Source organism: Lactuca serriola, chromosome 5 (genome assembly GCF_051521515.1).
Source record: "Lactuca serriola cultivar US96UC23 chromosome 5, Lser_US96UC23_V15, whole genome shotgun sequence".
Lineage (NCBI taxonomy): Eukaryota > Viridiplantae > Streptophyta > Magnoliopsida > Asterales > Asteraceae > Lactuca > Lactuca serriola.
This window is the reverse complement of record NC_136412.1, coordinates 133,154,534-133,182,247: the sequence shown is the minus strand read 5'-3', so window position 1 is coordinate 133,182,247 and position 27,714 is coordinate 133,154,534. Positions and strand designations below refer to the sequence as shown.

General features: G+C 33.9%; 1 long non-coding RNA gene across 1 annotated transcript; it reads left to right on the top strand.

Annotated features, from left to right (window-relative positions):
• The first annotated feature begins 6,500 nt into the window (after window positions 1–6,500).
• On the top strand, window positions 6,501–11,746 carry LOC145052990 (uncharacterized). Its single transcript, XR_013684304.1, has 2 exons — window positions 6,501–6,869; window positions 10,220–11,746. It is a non-coding gene; the product is annotated as an uncharacterized LOC145052990 (long non-coding RNA).
• Window positions 11,747–27,714: the final 15,968 nt, after the last annotated feature.

Genomic DNA, 27,714 nt, shown 5'->3' with positions numbered 1-27,714 from the left:
TTCGTTGTCTATTGTGATGCGTCTAATCAGGGCTTAGGCTGTGTGCTTATGCAAAGGGGAAAGGTAATTGCTTATGCCTCGAGACAGCTAAAGGCACATGAGGTCAACTATACCACGCACGATTTGGAGTTAGGAGTCGTAGTCTTTGCACTGAAGATTTGGAGACATTATCTCTACGGAACCAAGTGTACAATCTTCACTAACCATAAGAGCCTGCAGCACATCCTCAATCAGAAAGACCTAAACATGAGGCAACGGCGATGGGTAGAACTACTCAACGATTATGAGTGTGAAATCCGCTACCATCCCGGCAAAGCCAATGTGATAGCAGATGCCCTTAGCCGAAAGGAAAGTTCAAGCCGAAAAATGAAGACCCTGACGATGACTATCCATTCCCATTTATCCATGCAAATCCAAGACGCCCAGATAGAAGCCCTCAAACCCGAGAACAAATCAAGTGAAGCCCTAAGGGGAACGGGTAAGAAACTTGAGATTAGAGGTGACGGAGTCTACTGTTTCATGGACCGAATCTGGATTCCAAAGTTTGGAGGATTCAGGGAGATTGTCATGGAGGAAGCACACAATACCAAATACTCCGTTCACCCAGGTTCGGACAAGATGTACCTAGATCTCAAGAAACACTACTGGTGGCCGAACATGAAACCCAAGATCGCTACGTTTGTGGGCAAGTGTCTGACTTGCGCCAAGGTGAAAGTTGAGTACCAGAAACCCTCGGGTCTGCTCCAATAACCCGAGATACCCGAATGGAAATGGGAGATGATTACCATGGATTTCATCACCAAGTTACCCAAGTGTCCGAGTGGGTATGATACCATTTGGGTAATTGTCGATCGTTTGACCAAATCCGCTCACTTCATCCCGATTAAAGAATCGTTTAAGATGGAAAGGCTCGCACATATCTACATCCAAGAGGTAGTTCGACTGCACAGTGTACCTGCATCCATTATCTCTGATCAAGATAGCAGGTTTACCTCTAGATTTTGGCAGTCTCTTCAGAAGTCTCTTGGAACTAATCTAGACATGAGCACGGCTTATCACCCTCAAACCGACAAACAGAGTGAGAGAACTATCCAAACCCTGGAAGACATGCTGAGGGCATGTGTCATCGATTTCGTCAAGTCGTGGGACAAACATTTTCCATTGATCGAATTCTCGTACAACAACAATTTACCATACCAGCATCAAGGCTGCTCTGTTCGAGGCCCTCTACGGTCGCAAGTGCAGATCCCATCTATGTTGGGCCGAGGTAGGAGACACACAGCTAGCCAAGAGTCAACTTCCCGACAGTGCTCTCACTGGTCCTGAAATCATCCGCAAAACCACTAAAAAGATCATCCAAATCCGAGAACGATTGAAAGCTTCACGTGATAGACAGAAGAGTTATGCTGATAACAGACGGAAACCTCTGGAGTTCCAGGTTAGAGACCGTGTCCTGTTGAAGGTCTCGCCCTGGAAAGGCATGGTACGCTTTGGAAAGCGTGGGAAACTTAATCTGAGGTACATTGAACCCTTCGAGATCCTAGCCAGGATCGGTCCGGTAGCCTATAAACTTCGATTACCTCATGAGCTTAGCAACATTCATCCTGTCTTCCACGTGTCAAACCTTAAAAAGTGTCTATCCGATGAAACCCTCATGATTCCTCTTGATGAGATCGAGATCAACAAGAACTTAAACTTCGTGGAGGAGCCAATCGAAATCATGGATCGAGAGATCAAACGCACGAAACAAAGTCGCATCCCGATAGTGAAGGTTCGCTGGAATGCCAAGCGGGGACCGGAATTCACTTGGGAGCGTGAAGACTCGATGAAACAGAAGTATCCACATCTCTTTCCAAATCCATGATTTGTATCTTAATTCAGAATTTCGGGACGAAGTTCCCTCTAACGGGGGGATAATGTGACAACCTGTAATTTATTCCGTCACTAAAACCGTTCCCGTCTAATAAAACCGTCGTATTAATTTCGTTCCGTTAACCTTTGCGTTAAATTAATCTAATTTTATCGCAACATTTATTTTGATCTCGTAAATGTCGGAATGTGTTATAATCATTAAAATATTTTCCATATTTGTTTGGAAAATTATTATTTTCATGTAAATCGTAATTACGACAAATTTATCGGGTTCGACCAAAAGCATCGTCTAACGGCAGTATCGGGTAGAATTCCACCGGGCCACAAACTCAACCCCTATATAAGGGATTGAGTGACATCATTTTGAGGCTTTTACTCTCTCTCTCTCTCTAAAAATTTTCTCTCACTACTCTCTCTCTCTAAAATCCAAAACATAGCCAAAATCATCCAAAACAAGCTCCAAATCAGTAAGGTAACGTCCCAAACTCATGACTTAGCATCTTAGACCTTCAAATTCGGAATTTTTATGAGGAATGAGACCATAAACAAGTGTTTACGGTCTAGGAACCTCCTTAGGCCGTGAACACCTCATATGAGGGTTTTGAAGCCTCAAAAACCCTCGAAGACAATTCTAGGGCTTAGATTCAGCCTAGAAACTTGCATGCATGAGCTTAGGACCCCAAAATCGTATCATATGATGTATGGACATGAGTTTACGGCCCAAGCATGTTCTTGGACCGTAAACCCTCATTCATGGACCATAAACTCATGTTAATGAGTCAAAATGCCCTTAAACACCTTCAAAATGCTTCCATGGGAGTGTAGAACCTCATAAACCTTCATGTGATGCACCAAATCATCATCAAATGGGATAAACTTGAGTTTACAGCCCAAGAACATTCTTGGACCGTAAACCCACCTCCTTAAGCTGTAAGCACCCCTCAAAGGGTGTTAAGGTGCCTTTAACCCCTTGAATAACTTGGATTTGGACCTAGAATCACATGTGATTAACCTACAACCACCAAAGCCCTTGATTCATGGACAAACATGAGTTTACAGTTGTAAAATCATGAGTTTAAGGTAGTAAACTCCCCAAGAACATCTCCTTAGACCATAAACTCATTTCCAAGGCCATTTCAAGTCCCGATCACTTCCTAAGCCATGGAATCGACCCTAGAACCTCCAGTGTGCATTGTATGACCATTTGGCATCCAAGAACCCACCACCCATCAGTTTACAGTTGTAAACTCATGCGGATATGGTCAATGGGTCGTAAACTCCTTAAGGAGTTTACTCTTGAAGAGTAAACTCCATATTTAGGCCCTACACACCCTTAGATGCTACCCGGATCACTCCTAACACTCGAATTGAAGTGTTTTCACGTCTTGGAGTGCATATTCATGTCTAATTAGTATTTCAAAGTATAATTAGATACAATTTCATATCATTTCATATTACATAGGAACCTCGCGCGTAATCAAGCCCCGAACCGTCACATAGCATCCAAACTGTCGCGTTTTCTCGTCTGGTGAGTTCATACCCCTACCCATTTTCACTGTTTTCACTGTTTTCAGGGGGAATACAAGCAAAGTACAAGTGATACTTGTAATCAAAACTTTTTTTATATACATTGTGTTTCATACTATATATGCTTTTAACACTAACACTCGTAACAAACAATCGTTTGAACTTATAGTACACACTATCATGTTATTTGTGAATTACATTACAAATTGTTGTATTTATATTTTCACAAATGTTTTCCCACAATATAATAGTTAAAAGCATAATATTTGAACATGGTTTTGTCCTCGGTAACACTTCACAGAGATACACAAGTGGAGGATAGTCAATTGATCTTTCAGTATTATTACTAGTAAATTTGTTAATCCTATAATTGGAGACACATCCTCGGTGAACACTCCACAGAGATACGCGAGTAGAGGACCGCCCCCGTAACCAGAATCTCTTAGATAGGGAGTGTGACTTGAGTGTATAGATCTATACGAGGCTGACTACCTCGCACCTGGCTGCTAGCTACAGCCGAACCGGAAGGTTCAAGGGTGACAAAAGTCATATAGGGTGATGGACTATTTATTGCCCTAATTAGTCTATTGTATGGTTATGGAACTCGCAATTTGGATAACAGAGATTTACATAATAGTAATAATGGATTAAGTAACTATTTTACTTGGTATATGTTAGTTTTATAAACGTGTTAAAACTAATACATTTTCAGAGTACATCTTTTACATTACATTTTGGGTTGGTGAACTAATACACTTTACAAGGATAACCAGGTTTTCAGTATACATCTTTCACATTAGGAAAATATGGGATTTTCCTGGGATCATAGTTGAACATAACCAGAACAGTGTAACCTAACAGTTAACTAAACATTACTTTTAAGAAAATATGGGATTTTCTTGGGTCGTAACATTTTCAGAAACCAAATGGAAACTCATACCTTTGCACAAAACAAAACCGCTTATGAACTCACCAGCTTTATGCTGATTTTCAAACTGCTTGTATTCTCAGGTCTGCATTAGACAGGTACCCGATGATCCATTTTGGCAAAGACGGAGTGCGTAGAAGACACATCTTGCTTTTGTTTATATATACATATCTATCACACTGTACAACTTTACTTTTGAACAATTGTAAATTTCTATATGTAATGTAATGGTTGTTTACTTTACTTACTATGTGCATTGGATTTGATACTCAACGTGGAGTCCGCCCCGGAGATGTTTCCGCCTACGGTTTTCGGGGTGTGACAGTTTCTGCTTCATTTTTCGTTCTGTAACTTTTGTGAATGATATTTTTTCCAAGAATATATGAATTGGCGATTCCCCAATCCTCATATACTCCTTTGTTTTCTCCGTTGAAAATTACATACCATATCTTTATATTTTTATGATCTGCTTGTAGTAGTGGATACTCCTCCTGGTTTGGCGTCATGGTTTGTTTTTCTGTTTCGAGTGCTGTTTGTGGTTGACTTTCATCGGATGATATTTCTTGAATTTCTTCTTTTGGTTGCTTTGATGTTGAGCTGCCGGCTGCTTCTTCTTTAGATGCTGAATAAGATGATAGAATTTGTATTGTTTGTTGTAGTTGCTCTTTTTCACATTTGACTACTTCAAGTTGTCTGATTAATGATGCTTCTTGCTCCTCTTTTTGTCTGAACTGGTGTTTGACTTGCTTCATGATGGCTTCTATTTAAATATTTCAGCTGATTGAATATTTGCGTCTTTTGGGTTCCTGAATAATTGCTGAATTTTGTTTGCTTTTAATATTTTAAATGATGATATGAGAATTTTCATATCAATGTATGGTTTGGTGATATTTTCATATCACTGTATACTTTATCATTGTTTACTTTGGATGGTATTTTCATACCAATATATGCTTTAGTAATGTATACTTTGGATAGGTTAGATATGAGGTTTCCCTCATGTTCTAAACCCAATAATGCTTTCTTCATAGGACTATTTACCTGAATCAGAATCAGTATCAGTTGTATATGCATAAATATCTAAATCTGAATCTATTCCTGAATCTTCTATAGGTTCATACCCGAGATCATATGCAATTTTTAATAAGTTTGTTTCTTTTTGTTTTTTAGTCTTTTTTGGACATTCGCAGACTTTGTGTCCGTCTTCTTGACATCTCCAACATTTACAATCTTTTTTATTAGATGGACAGTAATTTGTGTTAGATTGATATTTTTTCTTATATTGTTTTCTATCTCGAAAATATTTTCTTTCACCGAGTTTATAATATTGTTTATATTTAGGTTTATAAGTTTGTTTTTTCCAAATTTTCTTTTTATATTTTTGTTTTTTATTATCTTTACAACCATATTGATTAACTTTATTAGATAAGGTATCACAACATAAATCAATTCTTGCATCTTGTGTTGTTTTCTGTTCTAAACATTTTTTTTGCATCCATAAATTTAACAACATGACGGATAAATGAATATTAGGATAAGATTATACCTGAATGATGTGTTGGATTGTCTTGATGATGGATTATGTTGAATAATTGAATGTTTATGTGGATAGTTTGGATAGGGCTCTGCTATTCAAAAATAGACAAACTATTTCAACAGAGAAGAACTTTGAGATCAACTCAAGTCATAAACACTCAAACTTAACTTATTTATTTCATATGGGCGAAGGCCCTATTTGTAGGCTCGAAGGAGCCGGTTACAATTATTGTTGCAATCGTTTGATTGCAATATGGCAAACATATATTTACATTTTAGACCCCTAGACTATGGAGGGTCTTACACTTTATAACACATCCTGGTTCCGTTGCCGGGACATGAACCCGGGTCTCTCGAGTCAAAGCCGAGTATCCTAACCAACTAGACTCTTGTTTCGTTATCTTCAATGATGTGTTTTCTTTAATGATGATTGCTTACGTCATTCTTATTCTTCCCACCACCAAAAAGACATATTTTTGAATAATGTTTTCTTTTATCGTTAATCTTCCATAATTGGTGTTTCTTCTGTGTTTTCTGAACAGTGACTGCAATTGTGTCTTGGTGCATGCATAATATGTTTACAAAGTTGTTTTTTGATATCAGCAGGTAATTCTTGCGCACCAGGAATTATTATATTATGTAAAGTGTCGGCAAGAATAATTTGTATTTGTCGTTTGTATTTAAATAGTGTCGGTAGGATGTGTTATAAAGTGTAAGACCCTCCATAGTCTAGGGGTCTAAAATGTAAATATATGTTTGCCGTATTGCAATCAAACGATTGCAACAATAATTGTAACCGGCTCCTTCGAGCCTATAAATAGGGCCTTTGCCCATATGAAATAAACAAGTTAAGTTTGAGTGTTTAAGACTTGAGTTGATCTCAAAGTTCTTCTCTGTTGAAATAGTTTGTCTATTTCTGAATAGCAGAGCCCTATCCAAACTATCCACATAAACATTCAATTATTCTACATAATCCATCATCAAGACAATCCAACGCATCATTCAGGTATAATCTTATCCTAATATTCATTTATTCGTCATGTTGTTAAATTTGGTATCAGAGCTAAGTATCGTTCTTATTATGATTATGAATGTTAAATCTTTCGTTCATATGAATACATGTTCATCATACATCATCATATATATATAATAAACTCATTATTAAAATCAAATACTACTATCCACCTACAATTTAAACATATGTCGGTAGAAGGTTTTTTACAATTATGACTATGTACCAAGATGTTAGAAACATGTTTTGTTAAAAAACCCCACCATCAACATCTTATTAAAATATAATAGTATTAAAAAACCCCACCATCAACATCTTATTAAAATTTATAAATCTTAACTTTGAAAGAAAAAATAAATTATCATTTTGTTTCTAAAAATTATAATTATGAGTTTTTCAAGTTTAAATATTAACAAATAAAAAATCTTGAAGATAAAATAACAAGAATAATTTATTAAATATGTCTCAAGAAATAGAAAATACACCAATCATTATTAATAACGAAGAAAATGAATCAGGATACACCTTTGATGCTCTAATTAATAAAAATAATATTAATAAAGATGTTATAAGAAAATCAAATTTTACACTATCTGAAAAACATAATTTTAGATATAACTCATTGAAAATTTTCTTTTCTAGAAAAATTATTATATATTATGGAAAAATTATAGGAGAAGAACCAATACCAATAGAATCAAAACAAGAAAATATTATTATACCAATAATAAATAAACAACAAATCAGAAATAGATTATCTAATATTAAAGAAGTAGATAGAACAAAAATCGCTTATATTCATATATCAACTATTCAAATAATTTTAAAAAGCACTTTTAGCGATTTAGACACACCAATAGAATTAGAAATTAGAGATGATCGTATAATTAATAATCAAGAAAGTATTATTGCAAAAGGAAAAGGAAATTTAATTGAAGGAAAAATAAAATAAAATTTGATATTAATATACAACTAGGATTAAGTCTAAAAGATAAAAATTTAAGTAATAGTATTACCGTACGATATAAATTATTATGACAAAATTTTATGTTAAAAGGGAATCATCTATTTACTATTACATATCAAATAAATTATGCATTAACAAATTCTCATCATAGTATTACGTTTAAAACAGAAGATAGAATGTATATAGATAAATTATTTACCCCTTTATTATCACTTGAATCACCAAATATGAATAATAATAGAATTTTTAATGAAACTAATTTTCAACCGATAATAACTACTCCGTTAATAAAAAGAAATCCAATTATAGAACCTCCAATTTCAACTATAACAGGTAGATTTTCTATATCAGAGAATCAACCTACAACATCTACTAATAGCCAAGATGAAAAATTAGAAGACATAAAACAAATGATTAAATCATTAAGTTTAACAATATGACAGAATCATCTAGTAGTCCCTTAAAATATTTTAAAACACTTGAAGGTTCATATCAAAATACAAAACCGTGCATACCAGATAAATAAATGATTATAGAAATACCACATAATTTACCACAAGGAACAATATATAATATTGGTCTTGATTATGAAGAAGATAAATCAATAGGAGATAAGTTAAATATAATTAGTCAAAAATTAAATAATATTATAGAAATAGAAAGTTTACTTGTACTAAAACAAATTCCTGAGCTATTACAAAGTTTAACTCAACAGAAAATATTACTTGAAAAATATTTAAAAATAAAAAGTATTAAAGAAGAGCCACATGAGAAACCGCTTGAACAAAAACCACTCACTATTAAACCACCTTTTACATGGTAAAAATAAATAATGAGCAATAAAACTCAAATATATGGTAATTTCGATAATAAATATAAAGTCGATTTACTTAAAAAATTATGGAAAGATTTAGAAAATTCCACAAAACATTTAAAAGAAAAAGAATCTGAAGTACAAGACCTAATTTCTAAATACAAAAATTATACTGCATATCAATTAATTAAAATAGGAAGACTAAGAACTCAAATTAATCATTCTAAAATAGTAATAAAAAACATTAACAATTCAATTAATTTTCTTTCAGACACCTTAATAATCTGTTAAAAATGAAATCAAAAGTACAAATTAATTCTTCAAATGATAACATGCTTTGGACTAATATATTAAAAAACCATTGGAAAATAAATTCTAATATCTCTAATACCATTCAACATTTAGAAAAAAACTTTATCATATGAACAAAACTGTTTGATAAGATTACACTCGGAAAGTGAAGAATATAGTAATCAATTAAAAAAGATATCTCGATTACAAGAAGGAATTAAGAAATACAAAAAATCACAAAATCGTAATTTAAAAACAATACGCAATGCTTCAACCATTCTAACAAACACAACTTGTTAATATGAAAACTTTGCACATATAATTTATAAACCAACTCTAATGAGTAGAAGAAAAACAAATATTAATCCAAATAATACCTTTATTACAACTAAAATACAAGAAAAAGAACTAGTCTCATATATAGATACAGGAGCTACTTTATGTTTCGGAAGAAAAAAGATATTAAAAAATTGAGAAAAATTAGAAAAAACATTAAAAATTACAATTGTTGATAAATCAATTCACAAAATTTGGTTCGTAGGAAGAGACATAGATATAGTAATTGAAAAAGCACTATTTAAAACTCCAACTATATATCAACACGATTCGAGAATAGATTTAGTAATAGGAAATAATTTTCTTAAATTATATCAACCATTTATACAAACGAATAATCATATAAGTCTCAATCACCCAACAAAAGGTATTATAAAAACTGCAATTCTCAAACATTTTGATCTTATTAAAATAATCAAACAGGAAGTTGGCTTTCAACTACGCATATTACTAACATTTGCTAAAGAAATTGCTGAAAAACAACTCTAAGAAGTATGTAGTGAAAACCCGTTAGATCAATTAAAAAATAGAAATAATCAAGAAATAATAATATTATTAAAAAACCCTAATGACGAAGTTAATATTCCAAACAAAATTCCATATAGTATCAAAGATGTTTCTGAATTTAAACAAGAATGTACTGAATTACTAGAAAAGGGAATCATTCGACCTAGCACAAGTCCTCATTCTGCACCTGCATTTTATGTAGAAAATAATAATGAAATAAAACGAGGAAAACGAAGAATGGTAATTAATTACAAGAAAATGAACGATGCTACTATTGGAGACTCATATAAATTATTACGAAAAGAATACATTTTGGAAAAAATAAAAGGAAATACACACTTTAGTACATTTGATGCAAAATCTGGATATTGGCAATTACGCTTACATGAAAATACGAAACCACTAATCGCTTTTTCATGTCTTCCTCAGAAGCACTATGAATGGAATGTCCTTCCATTCGGTTTAAAGCAAGCACCAGCAATATATCAACGATTCATGGATGAAACCTTAAATGGTTTAGATCATATTTGTCTTGCATATATTGATGATATAATTGTTTTTACAAAAGGAAATGAACAAACACACATCGACGCAGTTATCAAAGTTTTACAAAGAATCAAAGAAAAAGGTTTAGTTTTATCAAGAAAGTAATCAAAACTTTTTCAAACTATAGTTGAATATCTTGGTTTAAAAATTGGAGAAAATGGCCAACTATCTTTAACAGACAACATACGAGAAAAATTAAATATGTTTCCTAATAAACTTGAAAATAGAAAACAATTACAACGATTTCTTGGTTGTTTAAATTATATTGCAGAACAAGGATTTTTAAAAAACTTAACAAAACAAAGAAGAGCTTTACAAAAGAAAATATCAGAAAAAATACCTTGGTCTTGGACAAATACAGATACTATTTTAGTACAAAATATAAAAGAAAAAATTTAAGTTCTTCCTACCTTATATAATGCAAAGATCGACGATTTTCTAATTGTGCAAACAGATGCATCACAAGACATTTGGGCAGGATGCCTAAAAGCAATCATACGTGGAAAAGTATTATTAGGATTAGATAGTGAGGGAAACCTCACATCTAACCCATCAAAAGTACACAATGATGAAGCATACATTGGTATGAAAATACCATCCGAAGTAAACAACGATAAAGTATACAGTGATATGAAAATGTCACCAAAAGCATACACTGATACAGATGTATCACCTGAAGCATTAAAAACAGATAAATATGAGCAAAAATTATGCAAGTATATATCGGGAACATTTTCTTAAACGGAGCAAAATTACAGCACACATGAACGAGAAACACTAGCATGTCTCAGAACATTGAAAAAATGGAAAGTCGACCTACTCCAAACTAGATTCGAGCTACGCACAGATTCCATATATCTACTTGGCTTTTGGCGATATAAATTACAAGAAGATTATTGTCGTGGACGTTTAATCCGTTGGCAATTACAATTACATCAATTTCACCCATACCTCAAGTATACCAAAAGTGCCAACAATCATATAGCAGACACACTAACAAAAGAATGGAAGCCATCATAAAGCAACCCAGATAAGAAGCAACACTATTCATGGAGGACTAACACAAGAATCAAAAAATATATGCTTTTTCGGAGGCGGGAGGAATGACGTAAGGAATGACATAAAAAGCCATTATTGAAGACACCTGTCCTTTCAATGTGGAAGGAATTATTATATTATGTAAAGTGTCGGCAAGAATAATTTGTATTTGTCGTTTGTACTAAAATAGTGTCGGTAGGATGTGTTATAAAGTGTAAGACCCTCCATAGTCTAGGGGTCTAAAATATAAATATATGTTTGTCGTATTGCAATCAAACGATTGCACCAATAATTGTAACCGGCTCCTTCGAGCCTATAAATAGGGCCTTCGCCCATATGAAATAAACAAGTTAAGTTTGAGTGTTTAAGACTTGAGTTGATCTCAAAGTTCTTCTCGGTTGAAATAGTTTGTGTATTTCTGAATACCAGAGCCCTATCCAAACTATCCACATAAACATTCAACTATTCAACATAATCCATCATCAAGACAATCTAACGCATCATTCAGGTATAATCTTATCCTAATATTCATTTATCCATCATGTTGTTAAATTTAGAGAATGACATAAGCAATCATCATTAAAGAAAACACATCATTGAAGATAATGAAACATTATAGAAGATAATAATTCTATCTTTTCTTTTGTAATTATGTAAGTGTCGGCAAGAATAATTTGTATTTGTTGTTTGTATTAAAATAGTGTCGGTAGGATGTAAGATCCTCCATAGTCTAGGGGTCTATATTGTAAATTATTTGTATCGTTTTGCAATCAAACGATTGCAACAATAATTGTAACCGGCTCCTTCGAGCCTATAAATAGGGCCTTCGCCCATATGAAATAAACAAGTTAAGTTTGAGTGTTTAAGACTTGAGTTGATCTCAAAGTTCTTCTCTGTTGAAATAGTTTGTCTATTTCTGAATAGCAGAGCCCTATCCAAACTATCCACATAAGCATTCAATTATTCAACATAATCCATCATCAAGACAATCCAACGCATCATTCAGGTATAATCTTAACCTAATATTCATTTATCCGTCATGTTGTGAAATTTGGTATCAGAGCTAAGTAACGTTCTTATTATTTTACATATTCAATCTATCGTCAATAAGAAAATAAACATATGCAACATCGTAAACATAATAACGAAAAATCATTGTTTTTAAATACTCATATTTAAAAAGTCATCACCAATAATTAAAATATTTATCATAAGAAGATTTAATATCATAAATATGTCTCAAGATATTTTCAATTGTCATATTACTTTTATTTCTCCATGATAGTATCATTTCGAGTTTTTCTAACTATTAATTCTACAAAATTTGAAATTTTTATAATACTCGTTTTTAACATAAGAAGATTTATAATACTTGAAGATAAGATAACAAAATTTATAATACTTGAAGATAAGATAACAAAATTAATTTGTTAAATAAGTAAAAATAGAAAAAGCGTTAATAATAACTAATTCACTACAAAAAAGAAACTAAAAATTTTATTTAATATATATGGAAACTTTACAAGAAAAAGTAGAAACACTAACTAAATTATTTGCAGTATTAGAAATTCCATCTGAAACTCAAGAAAATAATATAATAGAAAATAATTCAGATAATGATGATGCAGAAGTAATATATGATTTTTCTTCAGATGATGAAAACCCTTATTCAAATCCATATAGAGATTCACAACACAATTTTGGATTAAAACGAAACAATCATATGTTGAAGATGATTATCAAGGTCAATATATTTATGGACCGCCTTCGTTAGAAGAAAATTTTTTATATAGACAAGGAATGGTCAAAAATAAAAAAAAAACAAATTGGAAAAAATACCTCCACAATATATACCTAAACTATTTACTTTTCCAACAAATTCAGATATTCTTCTTATTGATTGTGAGCAAAATCCCGAAGCAAAAATTCAAGAATGGAGTAATAAAATGGGAATTCAAATTCAACTAACTAAAGAATTAAGAAATCTACATCCAAAAAATTTTCTTAATTATATTATACATAAAACACAGGGCAATGCATATCGTTTCCCTTCATCTCTCGATGAAACAGAGACAATGATGATAGCAACCACTGATGCTATAGAAACATTTAAAAATGTATTAAATCGGCTTATTCAAGAATTCATAGGAAAACAAATAGAAGATAAAACATCTCAAGAAGCTTTTCAATTAGAATCATTATGGCATCTAACTAACTTACGAATTTGTAACATTTGTTATTTAGACCCATTTATATGCGAATATTCTGAACATTATTATAATCTAGATTTTACTAGAAAAAAGATAGCATTAGACATGTTTTACCAAAAATTACCATCATTAGTAAGTCAAAATGTAATAAAAGATTTACAAGAAGCATTACAACAAAATAAAATTGTAGAAACCTTAGGAGCAAGGATAAGTATATTAAAAGCATGGATGCAGAAAAAAATATTTAGAACAAAAAACAACACAAGATGCAAGAATTGATTTATGCAGTGATACCTTATCTAATAAAGTTAATCAATATGGTTGTAAAGATAATAAAAAACAAAAATATAAAAAGAAAATTTGGAAAAAACAAACTTATAAACCTAAATATAAACAATATTATAAACAAGGTGAAAGAAAATATTTTCGAGACAGAAAACAATATAAGAAAAAATATCAATCTAACACAAATTACTGTCCATCTAATAAAAAAGATTGTAAATGTTGGATATGTCAAGAAGATGGACACAAAGCCTACGAATTTCCAAAAAAGACTAAAAAAGAAAAAGAAACAAACTTATTAAAAATTGCATATGATCTCGGGCAAGGTTCTAAATGGCGTGAGGCATGGCGTGGCGGCAAGGCCAAGCCTCAAGCTTAACGAGCCATGGCGAGCCACGGCGTTTTTCAATGCGTGATGTAAGGCGGCGATTTTGTATTAATTTAAAATTATATTACCACATAAATATAAATTTATATTAAATATAACTACTTTTCAGAAGTGTTGAATCAATAACTAATAACAAAAAGTTAACAAAAACCACAATACTTGTATCTCCGGATTGAAAAGACATAACAAAGAGAAAAAAACTACGTATCAAACGAAAAAACACGCGCCATAACATGCCATAACACGCCATGGCGCGCCATATCACGTCTTGCCACGCGTTACGCATAACAGCAACATTATGAAGCTTTTCGTAACGGCGAAGCCACGCCTCACGCCATGGCGCGCCTTGGCGCACGCCATGGTGCACCTTTTAGAACACTGATCTCGAGTATGAACCTATAGAAGATTCAGGAATAGATTCAGATATAGATATTTATGCATATACAACTGATACTGATTCTGATTCAGGTAAATAATCCTATGAAGAAAGCATTATTGGGTTTAGAACATGATGGAAACCTCATATCTAACCTATCCAAAGTATACGTTGCTAAAGCATATATTGGTATGAAAATACCATCCAAAGTAAACAATGGTAAAGTATACAGTGATATGAAAATATCACCAAAGCATACATTGATATGAAAATTCTCATATCATCATTTAAAATATTAAAAGCAAACAAAATTCATCAATTATTCAGGTACCCAAAAGACGCAAATATTCAATCAGCAGAAATATTAAAATGGAAGTCATCATGAAGCAAGTCAAACACCAGTTCAGACAAAAAGAGGAGCAAGAAGCATCATTAATCAGACAGCTTGAAGTAGTCAAACGTGAAAAAGAGCAACTACAACAAACAATACAAATTCTATCATCTTATTCAGCATCTAAAGAAGAAGCAGTCGGCAGCTCAACAACAAAGCAACCAAAAGAAGAAATTCAAGAAATATCATCCGATGAAAGTCAACCACGAATAGCACTCGAAACAGAAAAACAAACCATGACGCCAAACGAGGAGGAGTATCTACCACTACAAGCAGATCATAAAAATATAAAGAAATGGTACGTAATTTTCAACGGAGAAAACAAAGGAGTATATGACGATTGGGGAATCCCCAGTTCATATATTCTTGGAAAAAATATCATTCACAAAAGTTACAAAATGAAAAATGAATCAGAAACCACATACAATGAAGCATACAAAGCAGTAATAAAAGATAACGTCGAATGTTCAAAAACAGTTCTCCTAACACCACAAAAACCTATATCCAACTTCACACCACAAAAACCTGTATCCATCCCAAGATCCCTTAACCAATTAAATGAAAAAATTTCCCTTGAATCCATTCTATCAACCAAAGAAAAAGAAGCCATGAAAAAACCATCTGCCAAAAAATTTGCCGAATTATGGGACAGCCTCATTTCATACACCGAAGTCCATTCCTTGATGGGCTTTTACCCGGTAGCCAGACGCCCATGTCCTAAAGCAGTTTTCTTAGCCAACTTATCAGATCCTATGACTTTGTGGGATTATTTTATTCATGGATTCATCGACACCATCTATCTAGAAGGCACCAATTTACACTGCATCAGTGAGTTCCCTTCTGCTGTGCAAACTATCATCAGAAATTATAAAATACGATTTGCAAAACAGGAAAGAGGATTATTCATTAAAATGCATTCAAGCTATCCAATTTTTGATGAAGACTCTCAAATAATTGTCCCAAGTATTACTTTCGCAAACATGGGAATAAGCAACGGCTCAAAACCAACAAAAGATGATCTACCACGTGAATCACCAACACAGGATCATCTAATTTTTGCACTCATCGGTGTCTATTTAGCATCATCATGCATAAGCAACGGTAAAGATCAAAAGTCAAGAATCAGAGTGAATTATGCCAGTAAAACTTTCATTATCTATTTGTTAACAGTCAGTGAAATCACTCCGGAAGCAATGAAAGCAATTGAAACCTTCGAACAACCTTTCGAAAAGTTTTCTCATCAATTAGCTGAATTACCTGTTGATATCAAAAAACAACTTTGTAAACATATTATGCATGCACCAAAACACAATTGCAGTCACTGTTCAGAAAACACAGAAGAAACACCATTCATGGAAGATTAACGATAAAAGAAAACATTATTCAAAAATATGTCTTTTTGGAGGTGGGAGGAATGAGAATGACGTAAGCAATCATCATTAAAGAAAACACATCAATGAAGATAACGAAACATTATAGAAGATAATAATTCTATCTTATCTTTTGTAATTATGTAAGTGTTGGCAAGAATAATTTGTATTTGTCGTTTGTATTAAAATAGTGTCGGTAGGATGTAAGACCCTCCATAGTCTAGGGGTCTATATTGTAAAATATGTGTATCGTTTTGCAATCAAACGATTGCAATAATAATTGTAACTGGCTCCTTCGAGCCTATAAATAGGGTCTTCGCTCATATGAAATAAACAAGTTAAGTTTGAGTGTTTAACACTTGAGTTGATCTCAAAGTTCTTCTCTGTTGAAATAGTTTGTCTATTTCTGAATAGCAGAACCCTATCCAAACTACCAGCATAAACATTCAATTATTCAACATAATCCATCATCAAGACAATCCAACGCATCATTTAGGTATAATCTTATCCTAATATTCATTTATCCGTCATGTTGTTAAATTTGACCCTTTTTCAAAATCTTTTGACTGCCTGCACTTTCTTTTTTGCATAAATGTCAGATTTTAGCCCCCCCCCCCTTTTTCATTCAGGAAATGACACTTTTTGATAGCTTTCACACTTCCCAATTTGTGTTGAAAAATTAGATTTCAAAAGCTTGTGCAGTCAACATCATCTCATTTAAAATATAAATCATTCAACAAAATTTCACCCCACTCTTTTTTTGTTTTTTTATTATTATGAAACATTTGCAATCCATTTGAGATTTAAAATTGAACTTGGTTTCTTCCACACACATTTCTTTGAAGAAAAACAATCATCTTCTAAAAACGGTATCCGCTTTTTAGTTGGAAAACAAAATTTCCCAAAATCTCATTGAACCAACCATGAGCCTTTTTCTCTTTTCTCTAACTTCTAACACCTCTATTTGAACAAAAGTGAGAATTGAGTTTTCTTTCAACATGCTTGGCTTCAACTGAGACACTTGTACTTTTTGCATCCAAACTTTTGTCACTTTGTTTTTCTTCTTCTTCTTCTTTCTTTTCATATTTCGAGGCTTCAAAAATGATTTTTGGATCTGAACAACCCCTTCACATTTCAGAATCGGAACATCACAAGCCTTCGATATACAAACTTTTTGAGTTTCGTAAATTTGAACATCTTGAATAATAGGCTTTCTGAAAGGAACCATTCCTTAAAAAACATCATCTAAACATGAAAGATCTTCTGTTTGTGTTCCAATAGAACAAAATACCTTCATTTTCACTATTTCAGAAGATTTGTTTTGAAATTTATCTTCAAAACTACTAGATCACAAGAATATATGGAGTCACTTTTTCTTCAAAAACTTGAAAAACTTCATGAACTTCATCAAGAACACCTTCTTTTTCATTTCTTTCGTTTTCTAAATTCTATTGTATTTTCTTCAGAAGTAAATATTCTTTGATAATGGAAAGTTGCTTTAACAAATCTTTATCTTCTTGTAAACGTTATTTTCCAATCCACCACAAGAAATCCGTGTGAAATCACCGATATTCTCATCAACATAGAGATTATACATCTCAGTGACATTCTTCAACATAGATTGACCAGGAACATGCCAAAACAAATATCCTTCTTTAAGACGAAACTTTGAATTTGTAACTTTTAGTCCTAGTCTTTTAATGTGATTTAACACCCCATAACCCACCATTAAATCTTCAATGGGAATCAAGATTCAAAGAGAGATAAAATAGATATGATAAGATTTCTAGAGAGAGAAAACAGGTCTGAGATGATTTCTAGAGAGAGAGAGAAAAAATAGGTATGAGATGATTTCTAGAGAGAAAACAAATCTGAGATGATTTCTAGAGAGAGAAAACAGATCTGAACATGAATATGAGAATAAAACACGAATTTCTTCTTTTATTTTACTTCCAAAACACGAATTAAGAACAAATATCCTTCATATCATGTTATGCATCTCATATTTTTGAAAGATGTGAAACAACGTGTACTACTTATAATTGATTCTTACAGAGGTTACTAGACAGAAAATGGTTATACAATTAAAGGTGATGAATACTGGGATACAAGACAAACACCCCTTATAAATTTTATGGTTTATTGTGAAAAGGTGACTTCCTTCATAAAATTAATTGATGCATCAAATATTTAGAGTAATGCCCAAATTTATACAACTTATTTAGTGAGATTGTTGAGATTGTTGTCTTCAGAATGTATTTCATTTAGTCACTCATAATGCTACAAACTATAAGGCTGCCAAAAAAAATTTATGTGAGAAATATACTTCTATTGTTTGGTTTCCTTATGCAGCTCATTGTATAAACTTGATAATGAAGGACATGTCGGGGATGCCTTAGGTGCCTGATTTGGTTAAACTGGCATCAATGGTTATAGTTTTTGCTTATAACCACAAATGGCTAATAAATTGGTTAAGAAAAAGATCCGGTTGGACAAAGATTATTCATCCAAGTGCCAATCATTTTGGTACTACATTTATCACGTTGAAGAGTTTGTATGATCACAAACATGATTTGCAAGCTATGGTCACATCCCCAAATTATAAAAAAGCTATTAGATTAAAAAAAGCAAAAGAAGTTAAACTTATCATAATGAATGAAAAGCTTCTGGAATAATTATGCTATCATAGTAAAGGTGATGACTCCATTGTTAATACTTTTACGGATTTGTGATTTGGATGAGAAATCTACTTTAGGTATAACTTTTTTTATTCTTTAACGATGTTTACATATATATTAACATTTTTATTATTTTTAATAATGTTTTCTTTTTTAAGTTATGTGTATGAACGGATGTACATGGCAAAAAAAGGAATTAAAAAACTTTTTCGCAACAACAAAGTGTTGTACAGACCTTAAACTTATAATAACATCATTAAAAATCGTTTGGGTAGGATGTTGCGTAAGAGTCTTCATGTTGTTGCTTATTGGTTAAATCCAATCTTTCAGTATGATCAAGAAAGTTTTTGTAAGAAACCAGAAGTAATTGCCAAGGGTATTGATATGATTGACCTTTACGGTAGTGTCGATACTATTAATGGTCTAACTCTCATGAACTAACTAAATTTGTTTCGTGAGCATCAATGTAGTTTTGGTAGAACACTTGCTTTTCACTTCTCTCAATACCACTCAGTCTAAGTAACATGTTTCCAATTTTTTAGTAATGTAGAATTATAGTTAAAAGATTGTAATATTATACTTTTATTTTCCATTAGATGAATGGTGGAGACCACATATTAGAGATGCTTTGGCGTTGCAATAATTTTCAATTTAATTTTTAAGCCAAACTGTTTCTTCTTCCGCTTCTTCGAGGTGTAAACGAAATTGGAGTGTCTTTGAAAGATTCACACTAAAAGAAGGAATCGATTGGAACATCAAAGGATTAATACTTTTTTTTGAATGGAGGGGTTAGTATATGCATGGGATAGAACCCATGACCTCCTTGTTAGTAACTCCTTGTTTGACACCTTGTTAGCCAAGTAGGCTAGCCCCAACTTGTCAAAGGCTTAATGATCTTGTTTATGTTCTATATAATTTGTGTTTACAAAATAGGTAACTTATACTTTCAAACCTTTTCTTTTCACTTTCTTTAATTATTAAATTATATTTAAAAGTATATTAATATTTTTTGTAGCCTCGAGGATAACAATAAGTCTTATGATCTAGCCGATTATGAAAGATTTGATAAACTCGTTTTTTGGTTGGTCAATGAAATGCTGGAAGGTGAACTAAATTATAACGAATTGGAGAGTATTGTTGAAGAAGATCCACCAAACTATAATGAATCAACAACTTTTGAATCCCAAGTTTCTCGAAGTTATTATAGGACCCGGTTAAATCAATTACATAACCTAGTTTTGAACCGGGACTTAAAGCTAGTGAGTCCTATATGAAAAAAGAAATAGAACCCGGTTTTAAAACCGGCTCCTATCTGCCACAAAAGAACCTGTCTGTTGATAAACCGGGACATATAAGGGAATTATATCGCATAACTCTGGATCATATATAAAGATTAGGACCCAGTTCTACCATACAAAATCAGGTCATATAAGGATATAAGAACCCGGTTCCAATCCCCAAACCGGGTCATATAAGAATTAAATATGCACCGATTCCATTCAAATAATTGGGTCTTTTCGGCCTTTGAAAAAACAATTATAATCACAACATCCAACATATAACTACAAGAAATCGGGTTAAGTAAAACGGAGCATTGTTATAAAAATTAAATTGGCAACAATTATATTCAAATAACCATAATATAAAGAGAATAGTTGATAAAAAGCACAAACTGATACTTGCATCCAAAGCACACATTCAAAGGAACAAATTATATTAATATAAACATGCTAAATAACCAATCATTATAGTCATTGATGAAAACATGCTTAAGTGTTGCTAAAAACTCCTTGATTTGGTCATTTCATACTACCTAAAACTTACTGAAAAAATTAAAAAAAAAAAAAAAGAATTGTTTTCCCATGCAGAGGGATTATCCAATAATCAAGTGTTGCAGCTATCCTCCATCCTTACCTAAAAAAACACAACAGCTATTCTCCATCCTCACTGAAAAATAAAACACAACAAATAATTAGTTTTTTGTCTAGCATTTCAAAAGAGTTGAATTTAGCAAACAATCATTAAAATAAAAGTAGGATGTTATAAAGATTAACAACTAACCTTATATGTACTTTTAGACAGCCACATCAATCATAAAATTTTTCAGAAATTCTCTGGCCTATTTAGCAACAGTTGTAAGCAATAGTTCTGTCATTCCAAAGGGTACCAAAACTACATGAAGATAAAATTAAATAACAAATAGTTTGTTTTTTTCTTTAGACGAAAAGATTGTTTTTAAGTACTTACTCTACTCGGAAACCTATGTTGTCTCTCAACACAAAATCAAAGATCCAATTCATTACATAATGCCCGCTCAGGCTAATACGCCGATTTGGTTGCACTAAAATTATGATACAAGGTAAACATAAATCAGACAAATAAAACTACATCTAACTAGTGGATAAGTAATAAGATAATTAGAATATAAATGAGCATTTTGGTCAGCAAGATAGGGGGTGATTAGTTATATGGCAACTGTTTATATGGAGTTTTTATAAAACAAAAAAAAGTCAAATAACCTTCTTTTCTTTTTTTTCTTTTTTTCTTTTTCTTTTTTGGAAATTGGTCATATAGTTTTCTAGAACGCATGCATTGTCTCTTAGTAACACTAATATAAATCGGTTGTTTTTTCAAGACCGAGTCATATACCTATACAACAAAAGTCCCGGTTGTTATGCTAGGAACCGGGTTACTTTAGTATAACATATACCCCGATTTTTTAAAATGAATCGGGTTATAATGCTTATCCCCCTTTAGATCTCAGTTTTTTCATAATATAACCCAGTTTTTCCAAAAACTAGGTCCTAATCGGCTAGTCCTATATACCGTTTTAAAAATTGACCAGCATCCATGGGTTACGTTCTTTGTTTACCAATTATCAAAGGCTAAATCTGACATAGATTATTAAAACAAATTATGTGCAAACATAAATGCCACAAGGGATATCATTTCACCATCTAGGGTTCTCAATGAAGGGTGAAATCGATATCTAGGGTTCTTACACAACGATGAAATTTATAACAGTGACAGTGAAATTGATTTTTTATAGAGGTGAAGGAGATTTCGTCGATTGTACATCATCGTCGATTGTGCAGGAAGCATGTCTCGTGACTCACTCAACATTGATGTCTACCACAAAGGTGTTTTTTCTCCTAATCCCTTTGTTTACTTCCATCCTGATAAAGTACCTGTTACGGGGCTAGATGTACGTAACATGGATTTCAAGGAATTCAAGACCTATCTAAAAAAATTATCAACAATAGATGTCTGGATATGTATTACCGTCTTAAAAATCGGTCCCTCGTAGATGGGTTAAGGGAGCTCAGGGATGTAGATGATTATGTTAGGTTCCTTGATGTTGGGTTTAATGATGATGATAATCAAATCAATGTCTACATTGATGACTATCATGAACCCTTACTAGATTGGATTGAAGAAGAGAAAACTGAAGAATGGGACAGTGGTACTGAAACATATGAAGATGATGTGGACTCGGTATTGTCGGATTATCTATCGGTGGACCATGAAGCTGATGATGAGGGCATTCCGTAGCTTGAAGTTGTTGATCCTTTTTTGTTTCAGAAGAATCTTATTCCAGAAAGAGGCATAGAGGACGAAGCTGGTGATAAGGTAAAAAAACATCTTATTCACGATCCTAACCAAAAATGGGACACTATGATGCCTGAGTTAGGTATGAGATTCTATGATCGAGATGAACTGAAACACATGTTAACAAATTATGTTGTCTAAGGTTTATGCATTGTGGTATGAAAAAAATAAGGCAACAACATTGTTAGTAAGGTGCAGTAAAAATGAAAAAAGGAAGCCATCTTGCCCTTTTAGACTATGGGCTAGTCCCATGAACAAGGAAAATTCATTCCAGATCAAATCACTAATTCATAAACATAATTGTGCTAGACAACAAAAATTGGGGTGTCTTGTTACGTATAAGTGGATTGGAAAATGGTTAATATGTAGCACCTGGTTCTTGGTACGTATTCTTTTATTTATTTCTTTGTGCATTTTGCATCTTGGCCTTGGACTCGGCGAGTCAAAGGATCGACTCGCTGAGTAGAAGCGGGAAGGGGCATGGGGTTTAAGTTGTGGACTCGCCGAGTCGGGTCCCGGACTCAGCGAGTAAGCTGTTGTTTGGACAAAAACCCTAATCTAGGAGTGTGTACCCTATTTAAACACTCTAACTCGGCCTCCCTTGCCCCTAACACTTCCAGAAGAGCTGTAGAGCGAAACCCTAGTCCCCATATTGTTCTTGTGAGTGATTTTGGCTTTGTGAAGGAAGTTTGGAGCTTAGAAGAAGAAGGAGAAGGTTGAAGGGTGCAAGGAGGGGAAGTAGATCCGAAATCTACTCTGTGAAAGGCTTCCATTCAGGTAGAAAAGTTCCTACCTTGATCTCTAGTTCATTAGATCTCCTTTTGTCCCTAATTTGTGGTTTTTAAGCCCTACAACCTCAAACTCTATGTATTTATGCTCTATGTTCTGAAAGGACTTCAGATCTGGACCTTATGGACATCTTAAAAGTGTAAAGTTTCTGTGGTTGAAGTGATTGAGGTCCCTATTAAGTGTTTGACCTCATAAAGAACTTGGAATTGCCTTTTGGTGCTCATAGGGCCATGCATGCACATAAAGTTTGCAACTTTACATGATAAGCATGCCCTAGGAGCTTAGATCTATGGTTTGGAACCGTTGCATGTCTCAGATTTGGTCTGTATGGGAGGAGATTTGAATGGACTCGGCGAGTGCCAAAGTGCACTCGGCGAGTTCTATGAAGATGGTCTTAGACTCGACAAGTTGGATGAACCACTCGGCGAGTCCTATGAAGATTGCCTGGAACTCGACGAGTTGTTCTTCAAACTCGGCGAGTCATATGAACAATACTGAGTTAAGAGGGGTTTAAGTGTAGAAGGTCCAACCCTACATCACTGCTCGTAGAATTAGCAATTTATCGAGTAGCGATAGTCCTAGAAACCCAAATCCTCAATATGGATGCTCTAATGAGGATTTGGAAGCAAGTAGGGGATCTGCTCGTAGGACTCAGTGAGTTGTTCCTGGACTCGGCGAGTCGGATGAGTTTCCTTGTAGCTTTCAAATGGGAGAAGAACTCGTCGAGTTGTCCGCCCAACTCGACGAGTAGGGTCGCGGATGGGGACGAGTAGAGAGTGAGGGACTCGGCGAGTTGATGGCCCAACTCGGCGAGTCGGGTCAACTGGAAGTTGACTTTGACTTTGACTTGACTTGGTTGAGGGTAAAATGGTCATTTTTACCCTAAGTATAGAAATCAGTTTCTAACTGAGTGTTTGTGGGGTTTGTAGCCGGAGGATTTCCATAGCAGCAACGGATGGAGGTTTCCCGCACTGATTATCATCAACTACTTGTATGAGGTGAGTTACCTTCCAGTAGGGGTGGGTGCTGGCCCACCAATGAGGAGTATTTAGAAGATAATTGCCTTTATGATAATTTATCTTGGTTTAGTATGCATTTGGTTATGACTTATATCTGTATGATATGTTACATGATAGGGATAGTTTCCCTGATAGTGGTCCTTAGGACCAAGGGGTAGGTCAGTACCCGGATATGCATGACTGTGTGCTTATATCTTGGTATTGTATGCTAGTGGTAGGGGGTGGAATAGTCCCCGGTTACCGGTTGAAAGATGCCGATGCCGATTACCGGTTGAAAGATACCGATGATGATTACCGGTTGAAACATACCAATGGTATTGTATGGTATGTGGTATGATGGGGGAACTCACTAAGCTTTGTGCTTACGGTTTCAGTTTTTGGTTTTAGGTACCTCTTTGTCTAAGGGGAAGGAGCCGATGGCGTAGCATGGCATCACACACACATTTGATTTTCCGTACGGTGTTTTCTGGGATTGTACTTTGATATGTTATTTGCTTATGTTGTGGGTTTGAAACATGATACTTGATTTTATGAGATGACGTGTTGATTCAATATTTTTTAGTGAATGTTTTATGAACAATTTAATTAAAAATGAAATTTTTGGACTTGAATTTTGGGACGTTACATAATACCTGACATTTTGGAAAGGCCTCGGTTTAGCTATAGGAAAATGGCAGAAGTGGTTAGGAAAGACTATGGTCTCAAGGTAAGTCTTGGGCAGTGTAGAAATGCCGAGTACTTTGCACTAGATGAGATTTCAGGCAATTTGGTAAGCCATTATGAGAAACTGTGGAATTAAGGTGCTGAGTTATTGAGGGTTAATCCTGGATCAACAGTCTTGATCAAGATAAATCATATGCCTGATGCTAAACACTACTTCAAAAGGATGTATATTTACCTGAAGTCTGTCAAGGATGGTTGGATTGAAGGATGTAGAAGGGTTAACGGTGTTGATGGTTGTTTTTTGAAGGATATTTGTAGAGGTGAGTTGTTAACATTCGTTGGTAGGGACGCAAACAACCAAATGTACCCTCTAGCATGGGTTGTTGTGCTAGTTGAAAACAAGGAAACTTGGATGTGGTTCATTGATCTTCTACTTGAGGACATTGAGATGGGAGATGGTAGGGGTCTTACAATTATTTCGGACCAACACAAGGTGTGTTTTAGTTTTCTTTTTTACTTACTACATTATGTGTTATTTTGTACTTTACAACAGAAATTTGTTATCACCTTGTAGGGTTTGATAGAGGCTGTTAAGGAAAGGGCACCATCATGTGAGTATAGGAATTGTGCTCGACACATATTTTCCAACTTTAAGAAGAAGGGGTTAACGGGTTTTGAGCTTAGGAGGTTATTTTTGAGGGCTGCAAAGGCTACAACCAACTCCACTTTCCACTCTTGAGGGAAATTCATACAATGTCCACAAAAGCTTATGGGCACCTGGTAGAAAGAGACCTAAATTCATGGTGTATGGCATTCTTTGAACATGAGAGTTGTTGTGATGCCATGGAAAACGGTATATCTGAATCTTTCAATGCAACAATTGTAGAGGCCCGAAAGAAACCAATAATAACAATGTTGGAAGAAATCAGGCTGTACGTGATGGAGAGGATGTACAATCAAAAGCTTAAGGGGTATAAGTGGGACATGGAAATCTGCCCCTCTATTAGAAAGAGGATTGAGAAGATGAAAGAACAACAGTGGTACATTCTTTAATTGTGAGTAATTTAATATGAAATAACTTACCTTCTTAATATGATTTCACAACAGGTATTGGGATGTTGTTCTAAGTGGTGATCAAGAATATGAAGTGAAATTAGCCCACAAAGTTTATGCAATTCACCTTGAACGCAAAACTTGTTGCTGTAGAGCCTGGCAAATCAGTGGTATCCCTTGTGTGCATGCCATTGCTGCAATATTATACCTGAATGGAAATGCAGAGGACTATGTAGTTGTATGGTTTAAAACAAGCATGTTTGGAAGTTGTTATATGTATCATGTCAAACCAATTAATGGAGCTAACATGTGTCATGATGTTCTATGTGATCCCATATTACCACCTAGGCGTAGGAGAATGCCAGGAAGGCACAAAGTAAATAGAAGGAAATGTCCTACAGAGAATGAAGGAAGGCATACAATTGACAATACGGGGATGTCCATCGCAAGATGTAGTAAGTATCATCAAGAAGGACACAACAGGAGGCGATGTCCATTGCTCACAGAAGGTTGATTTTTATTTTGATTATTAATTCATCTACATTTATATAATAATAAATTCATTTCTTTTAACAATGCAGCAAATAAAGTAACTGTTGGAGAAGATGGTGATGTTGAAGAAGGGGTTGGTGAAGAAGCAGTTGGTGAAGAAGGTGTTGTTGAAGAAGGTGATGTTAAAAAAGGGGTTGCTGAAGAAGGGGTTGTTGAAGATGGGGTTGGTGTAGAAGGGGCTATTGAAAAAGGTGATATTGAAGACCAACAGGAAGATGAAATTGACCACCAAGAGGATGAGATTGACCATCAAGAAGATGAAATTGACCATCAAGAAGATCATGTTGAAGACCACCAAGAAAATCATGTTGAAGACCATCAAGATCATGTTTAAGACCATCAAGAGGCTGTTGTTCAAGATGAAGTTCACCACATTGAAGTTGTTGTTTAAGATGAAGTTGACCACCATGAAGCTGTTTTTGATGAAGTTGACCACCATCAGCATCAACCTGTTTTTTTCATCATTTTGTTGCCAACAAAAGGTGATTACCTTCTGAGAGGATCACGAAACTGAAGTTAAGGACGAAAATGGTAACAAAAGATGGAAGTGGGGAAAGTCAAGAAAATCCAATCACTTTAAACTAGGATAGGTGTTTTGTATTAGGATTATGTCAAATACTATGAAATGGCACATTTTTTGGTGCTTAGTGCACATCTTTTGGTGCTTAGGCTTGTCTTTTGATGCTTAGGCTTGTCTTTTGGTGCTGTGCACATTTACCAACATTTAGTGCCTTGTGCACATGCTTGATTATGTGGTTTAATTATGCTTAATATGTAGTTTAATACTTTTTATGCATATTATAACAGTTTACTATTTTGTCCCTGTTTGTTAAAACTATTTTAAATTTGGTAAAAATAGTTTTGTGGAGCTTGTTGTGTGGACCATTTTGCCTATGAAAACCTGTTAAAATAGTTTTATGGACAATTATGTGTATTGCACTGCTGTTATCACTCAAACAA